A 15,186-nucleotide genomic window follows, 5' to 3' on the forward strand; every position below is an offset into this window, starting at 1 on the left:
ACAGGCCCACAATGATGTTAGAAGGGAGAATGATTTTATTAGGAGGACCAGTGGAGTCCATGCTTTGACAGGAGGGATCTGAGGGTCAGGCACATGCCAGAACTGGTCTTCAGTCACCCAGTTCCGAGCTCACAAGAGGCTCAAATTGACAATTGAAGTCTCCGCCAAGGACTACGACAGTGGTAGGATCCAGCGACTGGACGAAACTCTTCAATACGTCAATCGTTACAGATTCACGCCCACTCTTAACTGGCCTGGAGTAAATATTAAATATAGCTACCTGCGGATTGTTTCGGGGTGATAATAGTATGCACTGAACATCAGGGGAGTTTGTAGGCAATACGGCAGCCTGGGCCCCCAGATGGTCGCGCCCTACCCCCAGTTGTTGCCAAGATGTCAAAGGTAGCAAAACCAGGCCTCTGATTCTCCTCCAGTGCCCATGTTTCTTGCATCAGGCAGATGTCATAGATTTCCATGAAGGAACCCCACTCAGGCAATGACAGTTTATTTTTTAGACCGGCTACATTCCAGGACAAAATTTTTATGCTTCCATCAGCTAAAAGGGAACTAGGTAATAGTTTACCCCTATCTACAATAGAGCCCGGCCCAGAGGTTAGTAATCTCGGCTCAGAAGGCCTTTCGCTTGGCTGCCCAGTGAGCAGTGACTCAAGTAAGTCACTGAGCCCAGCATGTTGAATGTGATCCCCCGCCTCTAACCAACCCTCGGTGACCAAGTGTTGTTCTGCTAATAAGTTATCAGGGCAAAAATTAGTATGCTTTCCCTCCAGGGTTGTACGTTGGATACCTCCACTATAATCTATGGGTATGGTGAAATTATGTTCCCTAGTAAGTCAGTCCACCTGCTCCAGGCAACTAAACCTATTTCTCTGTGGAAATAGTGAAAGTATAGGGGTATGAGAATAGTGGCCCTCCCAACTTGCACTCCCCTGTTCATGTCTATTGGAGTAATTATTATTATGGCTCCCACGGCGCTTGAAACTACTATTCTGAATAACTCTCGTGTGGGGTGTAGGGTAGAAGTAAGACAAATGGAGCGGGGGAATTTGTGTGCTTGTCCAGATTGATAACCCACTACAGATGTGTTCGACAGCACATGTGTGCCTAAAATTTATTATCACACAGTTGCCTGCTATAGTTTTAGCTCCAGACCCAATCCATTCAACACTTCTTACAGATAAAATTTCACCAGAGGCATTGGGGGGAGAAGGCCTGAAGGTGTTTAGCTATTGTATGCATTTATTTTTAAGGTCACTGTGGTCCTCTGTCTTTCCCTCCCCAAGGGGAGGTACCCCAGCTAGGACAACTACATATGGCAGGGACTCCGGGGGGGAGATCAATGGAGGGAAAATCTCCAGTTGGGCCCCTGGTTATGTTGTTCCTACCCGGCTGGGATTGTGGAAATAAGTGACTTTTTCCCCATTAGTCGTCCCCCTTGTGACTGGTTTGGCCACACGAGCGACCATAGTTTTGTTAGGCTGTAGTAAGGTTGCATCTGGAGTTGGATTTCCAGATGTCTGAGCAGAGGGAACCTGGGTAGTAGTACTGGAAGTCGGCCCTCTGGCATTCAAGATTAGCTTAGTAATGTGAGGAGTCAGCCCACTAGCAGGGTTCCCAACAGGGCCAATATTGGGTCCAGTGGATATAAGACAAGAGCTAGACTTGGGGCAGCTGGTAGTCGTTCTGCTTTCAGGATTTCCTCTTGGACTCGCAGGCTCCACTTGAGCTTTCCCCAGACCTAAGTTATTTATAGTCGAGACCAGTCTATCCAATCTAGACACCAGTGGTTTAATGTGTGTGCCAATTATCTGTTCAATATGGGCTTGAAAGTCAAGAAGTAAGTGAGTTACCCAAACAGGAGTTCCTACCGGGGATGAAGAACAACCGACAGTGTCCCCTATAGAATCTTCGGTGGACACAGATCTACTAGTTGGTTCTTTTTGTAATTTAGGATTCTTATTTTTGGTACGGGGTCTACGAGCTTTTTTTCCTGTAGCTTGGGTGGGAGACTTAACGACAGGCGGACTGTCAACAACATCAATGGTATCAGTAACAACCTGTGCACAGGGCAGCTCGGCAAAAGAGGACATGAGGGAAAACGTGCAGTCAAGGAGGTTGACAGTGACTACAGATAAGTCACCTACTGGTAATAAAGGACCAGTAGGGGGAGTGATAATCTCCTTTCTGTGTTTTCTATGGCAGTAGCCACAACCACAATAGTTTTCTGAAGCATTTTGTCTATGGCTGTAAGACTCGGGAGGGGCTGCGTCATAGCAGCCTGATGTCTTGTCATGGGACGTGAGGCAGAAGACATAGTATTTCTACCCCTGTCAGACATTAGTGCAAGTTTGATGGTCACTAATCACTCCTAACACTATTCCCTCCCCACAAGGTAATAGATATTTATACAAATAAGCAAATAGCCCTAATAGGTGTGTCCGGGGCAATTTTTGACTTTTTCTTTTTAGTTTTTTTTGTTCGAGTAATTTACTTGGAAGCGAAAGTACCTTGTGAAGTTCATCAGTGTCCAGAAAAATAAAAGACGGACCCAGAAGTTAGGGGAGTTACCCGGCCCAGCCTCTTCTGGCCTCTGACGGCCACAGACGGTTCCGCCCTTGACCCGGGCTTCTCCCGGCGCTGCCCGCGCGCTGTCCCACGACGCGGGAGATGTAGCCAATTTCAAGCGCCTCCTGGCGCGAAAAATCCCGGGAGCGGCTTCCTGCCGCAAGGCAGCTTGGGGCTTGTGGTCCGCCGCACCGCGTTCACGCTGCAGGCTTGAGAAGCAGTGGTGGCGGCGGTAGCGGTAGCGGAGCAACCAGAGGGACCAACAGCGTGTTGCCCAGAGTGTACAGCAAAGTCTGGCCCAGGTAGGGAAAAATGAGGCTTGTGACCATACGCTTTAGGTGGCTGCAGTCACTGCCCCCTCCCTTGGAAGGGAACCCTTTAAAGAAGCCCTTTTACCCCACCAGGGAAGTCGCCCCTTAGCCTGAACTGCCTCTGACCCATCTGTTTAAATGCACAGGTGCAGCTGCAAACATATCAAAAATGTTAAGTTGATATTTATATTTGTTTGTGTTTGTTTTCATGTTTATTAACTGATGTGTTCGTTTATTTATCAACTGCACTCACAGAATGCAAACATAACCACTGCGCAGATGAAAAGCTTTGCAGGGGAACATTTGGAGGACGTCGAGATGTCTTTCCCTCCCTTTGAAAACGCAAAATTGTTCTTGCGAATGTTCCCGTCAAAAAAGGGGCTTTAAGCGCATTCAATTGCATTTTTTAAGTTACATAAAAAAAATAATGCTGCACCGGTAGTAGCATGATCTCTGACCTCTGAGCGGTGTCTGGGAACCAAATGTTCTGCATAGTTACCTTTGACTTTAATTAAAGCACTGGTCAGTCAACACATCTTTGAAATGGGGACACCCTTTTCTCTGCGGGATGCTGTGATCTGAGTGATGAACACATGGACTAGGATCACGTTTGACACATTTCATCTGCTCACAGTATTCAGGCTGTAAACCAGTGAAAATCACCAAGAGATGAAATGGCGCCGAAAGTGTTTATATTTAAGAGTTTGACTGAATGAGATGTTTGTGTGAGAAGTGCATCCTCAAGTGTTCATCTGGGTGAGGTTTTGGAAAGTAATTTGCCTGTGCTTTGATTCTCTGGTTCATTACCTCTCTGGGTTGCAGTCAGTTTTGGGGCCTGTATACAATTTGAAGAGAATGCCGTTTTTTTCTGATACCCCAGCCTAAAGAAATATTTGCAAAGTCTATAGAAAGATGGCAAACATCTCATGCGTCAAGACCTGTTATTCCCGAAAGGCTCTGATTAATTTATGTGTTTCAACATGTTTACATTTGGTGTAAAACTTAGAGGATGACGTTTTACGTATGGCAATATGTGGGTTGACAACAGTCCATAAATTTGCGGGCTTAGTTGAATTTGCAGTGATTATTTGCCTGTTATCAAAACAGTGGCTGCGGGTAGCACATGTTTTTACCTTTTGTGGGGCAGGTACTAGCCTCCGTTTTTGCATGAATAGAACTGTGCAGTAGGTTTGCATCCAAAGTGCCATTCTGGCTCTTCAGAACTTTGAAGCGCTATTTGGCGAAATGTGAGATGGGTTACAAAAGACTAAAGTGTATCAAACATTTTAGTGAGGGACATGGAGTGTTGGTATTATAAAAAAGGGAATTTTTACTGGACTCTCTGCAAGTGCATCCATTTTCTCATATTAGATAACCTGTTTGGGGTGGTTCTCCTTTAAAATATCAGGCTTCTCTCCAGACACAGCTTTTGTTTAGTGATTCCCTTCACAGCAGGGAGGTCTGCTGCCTGGAGTTTCAAGGACATAGGCACAAAGAGGTGTGAGGTTTCTGGGATTGGCTGCCAACAGCCTGACTAAAAGTGTAATGAAGAAAGAAAAAAGGCAGGGACTCACCAAAAGAGTCCCCTTCACCTTGCTAAATGAATGACCCCCCCACCCTAGCTTCTACCAAAGGTGTTTCAGAATGTCTAATCAGCAGGTGCTTGTTAACAAAGTATTCATTGAATTTCTAAAGAGAGTCCAGTACCAATCGTTCTAATTTTAGTATCTGGATCTCCACCCTATTGCCAATTAAATGCAGCTAATACACTTCCACTGTCTAGAAGGGTTGTCTGCACCCTCCATCTAGTGCCATGCTAAACTGGGGGTATAAACAATGGATCCCAGGTTGTTTTGTAAATGATACTGTGAACCAAATCCATCATGTGCATGATCTAATTTTAAATGTTTCCATTATTCCTCATGCTTTTTCACATTGTTATGATCCTGAGATTAATGCTTCATTTGAATATAGTTTACAACTCTTGTTTTCCCCTCAATATGCATCCTGCCATTAATGTATGCATTCAATCACTCAGCTGGTCAGTTTTTGCTGCTACTTTGGTGGACTCGTATTAGCTCGAGGGTGGACACACTATTCTCCTACTTGTAGTGTAATCAAAAACATTCCCAAATAGCGCTATTTTCAGATGTTTTTCACTACAGCCTTGCATCCTCAAATTGAATACTCAAAAGACATCTTCCATATTCCTAATATCTGGTATGAAAAACCATCATTTACTTAAATACTTCAGATTATCACCTCTCCTTTTTCTTGCAAAAGGTCCTCTCCTCCATTTCACCCTCTTTGTCTTCATGCTGAGCACAACATTCTCGAGATCGCATGCATGTGTGCTTTAATCTCTATTAATGCATTTCAGCAAACTGCTCACAACGTATTTCAAACATCATTACTTGTCCTTTGAAGGAAATAGCCCTGCAACCTAGAAATATTAAATCTCCTCTAGATAATTTTTTTAAATGCTACAACCCCTTCTCATGAATTCACACAACCCCTTCCTCTGTAGCAAGTTCTCTCCTATTTAGCCTAACTTCACATTGTAGGGCGCTTTGCTTTATGCAGCCACGCATAACACATTTTATTTTGTGCCGTATTATTTTAGAAATAAACTGCACATGTTTTTATTATTCAGTTCTTCTTCTTGGGATTCAGTCTGAACATTTCGGACAAAGCCAAACAACATGGTGCCCTGTTTTTCTGTGTTCAGTCAGCAACACATTCCAACATTTAGACACAACACAGAGGCACAGTTGCTGTTTTCCAACACAGTAGTTCTTATCATATCAACTGAAACTTGCCCTTTGGAAAACAGAGATGAGGATTCTAGGAGAGGGAAATGGTTTTGGAACAGGTGCACCAGCCTTATGCATCCTGAGATGCACACCACCTAACTACAAATGCCAGGTATCAGGTCTGGTTCTAATCCCTGTGCTCACATAGTGTGGGTAGTGTTAGACAGGTATATCATTAGCCATGATAAGGCTTTTCATTGTATACAGTTTGCTCATAATGCTGATTACTTTGTTCAGTTGTGTATGTTTTCTAATCGCTGCACAGTTGCTTTATAATAGAGCATGATAGTTTCAATAAATATAGTAAACTTTCCTCATATCGCTCTATTGTTTATTGTGGGCATGTTTGAGTAAGAAAACAAAAGGGGATGATCTGTTTCCACAGTTTCCTATGGGACAAGAGTGTTGTGTTCTGGGTTGCCAATTTACCTCTTATTCTTGGAAGGTTAGTAGGGCAGGGAAGGCACTGTGTGCTAGTCAGAGATTAGCCCATATTTACTAATGTGGAATGGTGACTCAGTCCCTACATTCTGACGTCCTGTGATCCCAGGCACAGCTCTGTTTCCAAACCTACAACACCCCGACTAATGGTGACACCATACTCCTCTCAATTTAATCTACCACAAAGAAACTGGACTACACATATGGAATGGCTTGCCTGAGCACACAAGACTGATCCCGATAAACAACAATATAAATAGCACTGGACTTACTTCTAAACTTGGACTCGAGAACTGTCTGCTGCCCAATGTAAAGTGCTTAACCTTCTGGTCATGGGTACTAAGTGCCATGTAAATCCAATTACAATATTCATTAAGAGTTGTGCAGGTGATGGCATAGCGCTGCACAAATGTGCACTGCTCCTGCAGGCTGTAATGATTGGTATGTTGATGTAGTGCCTTGCTTTGATTTCTGTCACATTAGTACCCATGCTAATCCTTAGCAAATAAAACCTGAATATTTTCAAATTTGGAGAGCAAGATACATTCTTATAATCTAGGTTGAAAATTATTCAGATAATTTTTCTAGACTGTTCTATAATGCAGGGTTGGGTATTCTAGGACCCTTTGCACCAATATGTCCATCAATGTGGGAGCCTGAGAGAGAAAACCAGTTGGACTGCAACCACACCACAGCACTCTGTGCAATATATGAGACATCACATGGATAGTTAGTGAAACCCCCAACCCCTATTTCTATGCTCAATAACACTAAAAAATGAGGAATACATTTAAGGATTTATTTTAAAATCAAACCCCTCTTCCAATGAACACAATGTGAATTGTAACTGCAATAAAGATAAAAAAAATGTTCAGCAGCGTTTACCAAAGTCACGACTAAAACTGAAATCTCCCACATGACTGCTGTTCTACATATAAAACAGTTCTACCCCAATTCTGCTACTTCTAAGCACTAACATAATTCTAGCACCGCAGAAAACAAAAACCTATTCATTTTTTTTTTTATTATTATTGCAAGAAAGACAACTTAGTACATTTCACGTAACATAAAATAAACAGATAAAAAGAAAAAGTTTTCAATTAAACCATTAAGTTATATCAGAGACAGATTATCCACAATTACATATTAGAAGAGAAAGTATAAATTTACAAGAGAAGTAAACACAAATTTTACTGGCCTCAATAAGTAAGAGATTTTATAGGTCAAAAAACTTTCGCCAAATTTTTTCCTTCTTTTTCAAAGCCTTGGGACCTCTGAGTTTAGCTAACAAGAGTTCCATTACATTTATTTCGTTTATCACGGTCCACCATTCAATAACATTTGGAGGTTCTTTTAATATCCATGATCTTGCAATAACTAACCTAGCACATGGAAAGGGGCGACCAATCGGTCCCCCCGAACGTATGGTCGAGTACCACGATCCCCCCGGGAAGCCATCTTGGGCGGGAGGCGAGTCTCGGCTGGTATGCCCGAAGCGGCGTAGCCGGGGCGCGCCTTTTTCCCGCCCTAGAGTGGGCTGGCCTAGACACCAACACGGCCGGCCACGCCCTTGGAGGCAGGCGGGGGCGGGTTCACGCCCACCCTGAAGACGGATAAAAGGAGCGGAAGCTAACAAAGCATCCTCTTGTTCCTGTGCTCTGAAGCTGCACCTCCCCGCTGCACGTGAGCTCGAGACGGAACGAAGAGCAATTTTGAGCGTGGTAATCCCTCTTTTTGTCTTACAGATATCCCGTCTAAGAATGCCCAAGAAGGTCGGAAAGCGGGTCGGTACCGATGAGATGCTCCGTATGCTCATGAAGGAGATAGCCGATCTGAAGAGGAAGGTTGAGGCTAAGGACGGGGAGGGAGGACCGAAACGGCCTTTACAGGGAACAATTCCCGGTGGAAAGAGCAAGAGGCCCAGAAGGGGAGCACTTGGGGGGGAGACCCCGGTTCCCGAAGCGCCACGAGAGGAGCCAACCCCGGCGCCAAAGGAGGGGAACCCAATCCCTGTGGTGGTCACCCCTGCGAACAGGGAGGATATGCCCCCCGAGTTAGCGGCGCAATTGGCAGCGTGGTTGGGAAACGATAGCGAGGGCGCCACGGCTGACGACGCCCGGGCAGTGATGAGACAACTGCGGGAATCTAGGGAGGCTGCGAAAACTCCATCTCCTGTTCCCCCGCAGGTCCCAGCGGTTGGAAGTACAGCAGGCCCAAGTTCGGCGACAAGCGTGGGGTCTACTTCAGGTAAGCGGCCATTGCCGATTGCGGGGGGGACTCTGCACCTTCTCGAAAGGAGAAGATTGCCCAGCACGTCCCACTAGAAGTCAAGGAATTGATTTGGGCGGACAAATATGTAAACATGTTTTTATTGCTTACCGACCATTACGAGATCGAGCATGTAAAGAGTCAAAAGGAGCTCATGCATCCGAGTGTTTGGCGCGCTAAAATGGCCGCCTTTAAGGTTGATGAGACCATTGGTACTTGGGGCAGAGCGTGGGGAATTTTTACTTCCATCATGCGGGAACGCAGACCTGAGTTATTGACCGAGTTACCCATCTATCAGTCACGTATTATGGAGTATTCTGTGGCATATGGGGGCAATCAGTGGTTCTGCTATGATAATCTGTTTAGAAAAGCTAAGGAACACAACCCGTTGTTGTCCTGGGACTGTTACGACTCTGTGTCTTGGCAAAAAATGGAGAGTACAGGGATGTTGAAGGTGCCATTAGTAGGGAGTAACGGGGGGGAATCCTCCCGCCAAAACTCTGGGACGCCCTTTCGGACAGGTACAGGTAACGAGTCCCACACGAAGCCGAGTGGCAACACAGGTAAAAGGGGGATCTGTTGGAATTTTAACAGGGGCAAATGTACCAGGCCCCAGGGGTCATGCAAATTCAGACATGAGTGTGGGGGATGCGGGCAGCCATCCCATCCTGAGTCCATGTGCAGAGCCAAAACGGGTGATAACGGTGGTAAGGGAGGCGCCAAACAGGTCTAATATAGTCCGAGGGGCGCCTTTACCGACCCCGATTGATACCATGGCAATGATTCCTTGGCTCAGCGAATACCCAGACTATGCTTCCGCTGGGGTGTTGCGGAACGGGTTTTCATATGGTTTCCGCATCCCAGTGGGGGATTTTCAGGGGGTACCGGACTGTAAGAATCAAATGTCGGTCTTACAGCACACGGCGGTGGTGCAGGTAAAGATTAGGAAAGAGGTGACTCGAGGTCGTGTCGCCGGTCCATTCGATTTGCCGCCAGTTGCTAATTTTGTGTGTTCTCCTCTAGGGGTGGTTCCCAAGAAGGACCCGGGTGAGTTTCGGCTGATACACAATTTGTCAGCCCCACATGGTCTTTCCGTAAATGATGCGATAGATCCGGAAGTATGTTCGGTGCGGTACGCATCTTTCGATGAGGCCGTTGCCATGTTGAATCGCCTGGGCCCGGGACGCTGATGGCCAAATCGGACATCGAGTCAGCGTTCCGGTTGCTCCCGGTACACCCAGACGATCAGCGTCTCCTTGGTTTCCAGTTTCAGGGTCGCTATTACATGGATAAATGTATGCCAATGGGATGCTCGATTTCATGTGCCTATTTCGAGAAATTCAGTTGTTTTCTGCAGTGGGTATTCACGAGGAAGACAGGTTTTCAACATGTTATGCACTATCTCGATGACTTTCTGTTTCTGGGGGCAGCCGGGGATTCTGAGTGTGGACAGGCCTTACATGAATTTTGTGTCCTAATGAATCAATTTGGTGTGCCATTGGCGCCAGGTAAGACGGTGGGTCCCTCGACCTTAATCGAGTTTCTGGGGATCGAGCTCGACTCAGTGGAAGGTTGTTTTCGTTTACCTAAAGAAAAGGTGTTAAAATTCAGGTTATCCCTTGAGACATGTATTCGTGCAACGAAGGTGAACTTGCATCAATTGCAACAGGTGGTGGGTCAATTGAATTTTGCCCTAAGAGTAATGCCGATGGCGCGCCCCTTTTCCCGCTCGATTGCACAGTCCATGGTCGGCTTGAAGGAAGGACATCATCGTACGAGACTCTCGGCAGAGGTTCGCCAGGACATGCGCATTTGGATTGCATTCCTGGCGGATTTCAATGGTCGAATTGTCTGGAATAAACCAGCAGTGTCTTCCGAGGAGTTGGGACTATGGACAGACTCGGCGGGGAGTGTGGGTTTTGGCGCCATATTGGGTACACAATGGTCGGCTCAAAAATGGCCGCCATGGTGGCATGAGTGCGGGTTGACGAGTAACATTGCTTTTCTCGAACTATTCCCTATTCTGGTGGCCTTGAGAACATGGCCAGAAGGGTTTAGGGGTCACTCTGTGGTTTTCTGGTCTGATAACATGACCGTGGTGGAGTGTATCAATAGTCAGGCAGCACGTTGCAAATTGATTCTCCGACTACTCAAGGAAATTGTGTTGTTGTGCATGCAACTAAATGTACTGTTTAGGGCGCGGCACGTGCCGGGGGTGATGAACCAAGCGGCTGATGCGCTCTCTCGTTTCCGTATGCAGGCCTTCTGGGGTTTTCTGCCCACAGCGGACCCGGTGGCGGCACCCTTTCCCGAAGCTCTCTGGTCTCTCGGTGCCCCGAACTACAAGACCTCGTGGGAGAGAGTTTAGCACCCAGGACGAGGAAGGCATATGAAGGGGCGTTCCGTTCCTATTGGGCCTTTTTGGGTACTTCCGGGAGGGAGCTTTGGGGTCTGGAAGAGTCTGTTGTAAGATTCCTGCTCTCTTTACGTCACGCAGGCAAGTCAGTAGCTACGGCCCAGAGGCATCGGGCCGCCATTTCCTTCATGGCAAGGGCTCATGGGATCCAGGACCCGACAGCGTCTTTCGTTGTGCAGAAAGCGCTACGGGGGTGGCAACGCCTTGAGGGTCGCAGAGTAGACGATAGGCACCCGATAGGTTTGGATAGGTTGGCCCTGTTATTATCCATGCTACCGGTAACATGTTCATCCCAGTACGAAGCAGTGTTGTTCCGAGCCGCATTTGCATTAGCATTCCATGGGGCTATGCGGGTAAGCGAATTAGTGGCAAAGAACAAGCAGGATACGATGGGGGGACTGTGCCGGGAACACATTCAGGTCAGAGAGGAGACGATGACGGTCTCGTTTGTAAAGTCCAAATCCGATCAGGATGCAATCGGGGACTGTGTAATCATCCAGAGGATCCCCGGGTCCGCCATGTGCCCTGTTGGGTGCGTAGAAGCATATTTAGCTTCTACGCATTCGTGCAACGAAGTCCGGGGTCCGGATAGCCGGTCAACTATCCGGCCTGTGGCGGTAAGGTCATGATCGGTGAGCAGTAATTGGAAGATCCCTATGAGGGGGCGTCACCCATTACGGATGGGAGCGCGCGGGGGAGGTGGCCAATTGGCCCCTCAATGGGGAGGCGGTCCTGTCTAAGGAGAGGCCGCCGGAAGGAAAGGAAAGGTGGTCAAGGCCCCTTCCTGGATAGGAGGGGCTACGGCCCCTCCTGGGGAATTTCCCGGGGCCAGGACATCTGCGACGGCAGATGGGTAAGTTGTGTGGGGTGCGGGAGGGGGTTTACGCTACCTTTTAGACACCTCACACGAGTCCTCGAACGACCGTTAAATGGCGTCGAGTTTATTTGGGCCCCCGTCAAGTACAAAGGGAAATTGGTAAATGCACTTGAGGTACGCCTCGGTGCGGTCGCCCCTCTCACAAGTGAGGGGGGTATTTCTGGTTTAGGGATCTGACACCGGTTACGACCTTGCCGTTGGCCCTTAACGTTAGGATGTACAATTTCAAGTCAAATGTTTTGTAGGATGTTAGTTCGGCTAGGAGAACCTTTGTATTAGAGATCTGTTAAGGTTAGCCAACATCGTAATGTGGAAATGAAATTGTACATTATATGAAACTGTTATTTTAATGTTTTCTTTTGTTTCATATTTTAATAAATACGGCCGGGAAGGGTGACTCCCTTCCCGCCTTCCAAAAGTTCAAGAACTGTTTCCGGTTTCCCAATTCTTGGGGATTGTGTTAAGAGGGGGTGGCGGGTATCTCGGCCATATGGAAAGGGGCGACCAATCGGTCCCCCCGAACGTATGGTCGAGTACCATGATCCCCCCGGGAAGCCATCTTGGGCGGGAGGCGAGTCTCGGCTGGTATGCCCGAAGCGGCGTAGCCGGGGCGCGCCTTTTTCCCGCCCTAGAGTGGGCTGGCCTAGACACCAACACGGCCGGCCACGCCCTTGGAGGCAGGCGGGGGCGGGTTCACGCCCACCCTGAAGACGGATAAAAGGAGCGGAAGCTAACAAAGCATCCTCTTGTTCCTGTGCTCTGAAGCTGCACCTCCCCGCTGCACGTGAGCTCGAGATGGAACGAAGAGCAATTTTGACCCACCCACCAGCCCCTGAGGACAGCGATTCGTTGTAAATACAGTTGATAGTATCTTTGATTTTCTCTGCTTTCTTACAGGTTGTGATGATTGTCGTGATAGTTCTTAACGATGCAATAAAGATTGATGATTTTCAGTATATTTTGCTAATAAAGTAATTTTGAACAAGGATTGATCAGTATTTACGCTTGATAATAAATGCTGTTTGCTTTAGAGATCTTAGTAACTTAGGTAAAACTGTCGTATTTATTTTGGTCGGGCGGTAAGGTCATGATCGGTGAGCAGTAATTGGAAGATCCCTATGAGGGGGCGTCACCCATTACGGATGGGAGCGCGCGGGGGAGGTGGCCAATTGGCCCCTCAATGGGGAGGCGGTCCTGTCTAAGGAGAGGCCGCCGGAAGGAAAGGAAAGGTGGTCAAGGCCCCTTCCTGGATAGGAGGGGCTACGGCCCCTCCTGGGGAATTTCCCGGGGCCAGGACATCTGCGACGGCAGATGGGTAAGTTGTGTGGGGTGTGGGAGGGGGTTTACGCTACCTTTTAGACACCTCACACGAGTCCTCGAACGACCGTTAAATGGCGTTGAGTTTATTTGGGCCCCCGTCAAGTACAAAGGGAAATTGGTAAATGCACTTGAGGTACGCCTCGGTGCGGTCGCCCCTCTCACAAGTGAGGGGGGTATTTCTGGTTTAGGGATCTGACACCGGTTACGACCTTGCCATTGGCCCTTAACGTTAGGATGTACAATTTCAAGTCAAATGTTTTGTAGGATGTTAGTTCGGCTAGGAGAACCTTTGTATTAGAGATCTGTTAAGGTTAGCCAACATCGTAATGTGGAAATGAAATTGTACATTATATGAAACTGTTATTTTAATGTTTTCTTTTGTTTCATATTTTAATAAATACGGCCGGGAAGGGTGACTCCCTTCCCGCCTTCCAAAAGTTCAAGAACTGTTTCCGGTTTCCCAATTCTTGGGGATTGTGTTGAGAGGGGGTGGCGGGTATCTCGGCCATATGCAAATATTATAGATTTTAAATCTTTGTATTGACAGTTGACATCCTGGATATCAAGTAAGACCAAATGTGCTGTAAGAGTTGAAGTAATAATTTGTTTACTAGCTAGAACATCCATTATCCCCTTCCAATATGAAGATAACACCGGGCACAAAAAAAGCATATGCTCTATCCCTGCTGCATCCATATCTCAATTCAGGCATTTTGTTCTGTCGTTAGATCGTGCCCCCAATGCCCAGCCACAGGACTAAGCTATCATGAATGCTACAGACATTAAGAATTGACAAAAATGTTTTTTTAGTTCTTGGTTATGTTTATACTCTTAAATGGGCTATAGGCGCTTTATTTGTTCTTTTTTGTATGAGAATAATACAGAGGGATGGGGTTCCAGGAGAATCCTCTCTGACTGGCTGTCCCTCAAGCGGCAGCAGAAGATAGAGGGAGGCTTCCGGGTAGGTACAGGGGGGAGGGATCCATGGGGACTCGAGGGAGGCTCAGGAGAAGAATTGAGGGTGCGAGGGGTGGGTGGGTCTGTTGGTAAGGGTGGGGTAAAAAATGGGGGGAAAAATTATATTGCAAGAAAGAATTTTGGGTCAGACAAAAATAAGACATGCTATACTATTAAAGTCGTTATTCAGAGGAAAATTAAATGCATAAAAAGCATAAATGTCTAAAATTAGATTACTAGTTTTGAATGTTGCTGGTCTCAATAGCAAGCAGAAAAGGAAATTAGTACAAGAGGAAGTAGACATGTATAAACCACACTTCGCTCTTATGACAGAAACACACATTAGCTATCAAGACAGAAAACTACTTTCTCAAATAGGATACGAGCTGGTGGAATGTACAACTTTGGGCGCCTCAATCAGGGGGTTGGCCATTTTAAAACAGAAACGACTGGGGATTGATATTCGTAAAACTGCTTCGGATACACGGGGAGGTGGGCAATTGCTCAGATTCAAACAGATCTTAAGAAAATTGTTATGTGTGTAGTATATGGGCCTAATATAGATGATCCTAAGGTGTATGAGCAGCTAATCATTGAGTTATTAGAGTGGGGGGGGGAGGTGTTGGTCATATGGCACTTTAATTGTGTTATTGATTATAAAATAGATTCTACGGGACATGGCACTCATACTAGAATGTGAATGGTTAGATCCGCAATCTTAGAACTTGGCAGACTGCTTAATCTAAAGGATGTATGGCGCTTTAAATACCCTAATATAGCAGGACATACATACTACTCGGCGCCACATAGATCCTGTTCTAGAATCGACATGGTCTGGGCATCTGACCAAATAGCTGGTAATTGTAATATTGAATTGTGTCCAAAGATAACATCTGACCATAACCCGATATTATTCGAATTTTAAATAAGTCATCAAAGGCGGGACACACAACATTTTACTTTTCCTAGATACTTATTTATCGACTCTTGTTTTGTGTCATTACTAAAAGAACACATTAAGGAATTTATTGAGATTATTTGAATTCAGCTACGATTAATGCAGTTTAGGATTCTTACAAATGCAGCATAAGGGGTTTTGTTCAACAATATATTTTTGGAAAAAACGCTGAAAACCGCAGAGCTACTAAAGCAATCACCTCTAAGATACTGCAAGTTGAACAGCAATTGATAGAAGCTACT

This window comes from Lissotriton vulgaris, chromosome 6, assembly GCF_964263255.1.
Source record: "Lissotriton vulgaris chromosome 6, aLisVul1.2, whole genome shotgun sequence".
Classification (NCBI taxonomy): Eukaryota; Metazoa; Chordata; class Amphibia; order Caudata; family Salamandridae; genus Lissotriton; species Lissotriton vulgaris.